The sequence below is a fragment of the Sinocyclocheilus grahami genome, unplaced genomic scaffold, assembly GCF_001515645.1.
Source record: "Sinocyclocheilus grahami isolate Dianchi unplaced genomic scaffold, SAMN03320097.WGS_v1.1 scaffold2553.1, whole genome shotgun sequence".
NCBI classification, from domain to species: Eukaryota; Metazoa; Chordata; class Actinopteri; order Cypriniformes; family Cyprinidae; genus Sinocyclocheilus; species Sinocyclocheilus grahami.
Genome location: NW_015507732.1, coordinates 18,344 through 21,473, shown reverse-complemented (window position 1 = coordinate 21,473; position 3,130 = coordinate 18,344).

Sequence of the window (3,130 nt, the reverse complement as noted above, 5' to 3'; positions counted from 1 at the left end):
TTCTGAGGGCGGGGCTTCATAAAAGCAGGACATGATCAGCGCGTTCAGAGGAGAAGGGACAGCGCGGTGTGGAATAAAGGTCAATTATGTGAAAAATAATGCGTTTTTTAACAAACGAAGCATTAACACATGTTAGACTGCACCCCATAAACACAATCAAGCCTAGAAAAAAAAACAGTCAACCACCCCTTTAAAGCATAAGTTTTATAAAACGATGCATTTATTGACGTTCTGGTAGTAATTCCCCTTTTTTTTTTAGAGTGCAAGAGAGCCTTCAGAATCTCTCAGAAATATAAACTCTTAAAAATAAAGCTTGTTTATTGGCATTGATGGTTCCATTCTTTCCTCTGCACTTTATAGTAGAAAAAAGCTCTTTAGATTATTAAAATGTTCTTCACATTAAGAAATAATGGTTCTTTTTTGGAACTGTTCACTGGAAGGTTCTTTGGGGAACCAAAAACTGTATTTTTAAGAGTGTTTGTGATCGTGAAACTCTTCTTGAGTTTGTACAGTAGATCGTACACGAAATAGGGAAAAGACTTGTTCCTGCTGCCATCGCCGGTGATGTTGGATCCAGTCTGTTTCCCGTCAGAAGATATTCATTTAAATTTTTTACTTAACATTTAACATTACTGAACTTTTATTTTTGTTATTTTAAAAACGTTAAAATGTTAACTTTTTTGTTATGATTATAACATTATTTAAAGGTTACAAAAATGCTCTAACTTTAATTTCACAAAAATTATTTGAACGTGTTATTTTTAAAATTCTAAAAACGATTAAACATCGCATTCATTTTAATTTTATTTTTTACTTAACATTTAATGTCCAGTTTTTTGTTGTGACTCTAATGTTATTTAAAGGTTACAAAAAACGTTGAACTAATTTTATTTTCAAAAGTATAACGTCATTAGAATATTCTAAGAATGTTAAAATCTCCAGTTTTCTTGTCGAGATTGCAACGCTATTTAAAGGTTGCAAAAACATTTCCTAGATGTTCACCAAGTACAAATAACACCATAAGGACGTTTTGAGAATTTCTCGACGTTATCAAATAATCGTAAAGTTCCATAAACATTACGTTGAGAACGTTTTGTCCTAACATTGATATAACGTTTAAAAAACGTTTCCTTTTAGCTGCGATGCCATCTGAGATCGCATGATGGGAAACAAACCTGCATTTGTGATTTGAGAGGAAGATTATCAGTGAATAAAGGCTTAAATTTCGTCTTGACTTCTTGTATGTATTGTCATGTAAAGGCAGTGCCATTCAATCCAGCTCTTGTAAAGCCGATATGAGGGTCTGGAACAGGTCTGTGCTTGATAAACTCCCTCACTGGATGTTTGATGTTACGGTAGAAATGCAGAACTGTCGCGACACGTAACATATAGATCTTATATATGCTGAAAACACCGCCGCGGGAGATTTACTGCCGGATTCCAGCGAGGCGATGGAGACGGTGAGTGTGATTTATGGTCACCTGTGCGCTTGAGGAGAGCTCGAGTTACGCTTCAGGCACAAACGAGAGTCAGGATCTGACAGCCGCTGATGCTCCTGACGCTGACAGGAACAGATCTGTGGGATGGTGTCTGATTGTGAGATCTCTGTTGCAGCTGCAGACGCCGAAGAACCTGCACCTGAAGAAACAGCACCTGAAGAACCTGCACCTGAAGAAACAGCACCTGAAGAACCTGCACCTGAAGAAGCATCACCTGAAGAGCCAGCGGAGGAGGCAGAAGCTCCTGCAGGTTAAACAAACACAGACATTAACATTAAAGCACTTTACAGTGATTTTACAGTGTTTTTCCCATGAGCGAGAGACGTTCTTAGCAGCACTGTAAAAAATTACCGTGAATTTAACGGTAAAAGACTGTAAAAACCTTGTACTTCAATAGGTTGGCATATTGACATTATATCAGTTAATGAAATTACGGTATTTAACTAAATTTAAGTTAAAACCGTAAAACCTAAAACGTTGCTACCGTATTTTTTTTACAGTAAAATTCCGGCATCCACAGCTGCCGTTTTTTTTACTGTAAATTTTACAGGATATTTTTTACAGTGAGGGTTTACTAAATTAAAGCTATTACAAATCTAAATAAGAAATAAATCAAATATAAGTATTAATAAAGAAGTAATTAAATAAAAATACAATTTAAATATCGAATGAAAAACTTAACATTGCCTTGGCAACTAAATTAAATACGTTGACGCACTAAAGTTACTGACTATAAATAAATAAAACTAAAACAAAAAGCCAGGGTTATTATAGTTAACTAAATCTACAATTAAAAGCATAAAAATAAAAGTTAATTGACATAAGATCCTATATTAAAAAAACATTTTATTTCAGATAATTGCCAAGGCAACATCATTTTCATTTAAGTTGGTGTACTAAAATAACTCAAACTGAAACTGAAAAATTTAAATAAAAATCAGAAATATAGAAATATAATAAAAATGACAAAACACAGAATTACTAAAACAGTAACTAAAATTAAAACGGAAAAACGATTTCAAACTGTTAATAAAAAAATATAACACTTAAATAACAATCCAGTAATTGAAATTAAGCTGAAATAAAATAAAATCTAAATATTAGATGAAAAGCGTCTATAATACTGATTCTTAGGCACAATGCAAACAGCCAACGTCAATGTTCAATATACATTTGACATATATTTACGTTTAATAATAACAATCAGAATAAACTGTTCTGTTATTCAGTGCATTAATATAGACTGTGCATCGTATAGATGTGTAATCATCAGCATTTTATACCAGCTTTTATAACATTTTATAATCGTGTGTTGTTTTTTTGTGTGTTTACAGAGTCTGAAGACACAAACCCTGAGACAGGTACGCCTCGTTTACTTCAGGTGTTCAGTTCTGGTCAGACACAAGACACAAGTGCAAAACCAAGGCACATATACATATACATATACATATACATATACATATACATATACATATACATATACATATACATATGGATATAAAAATACATATACATATACATATACATATACATATACATATACATATACATATACATATACATATACATATACATATACATATACATATACATATACATATACATATACATATACATATACATATACATAT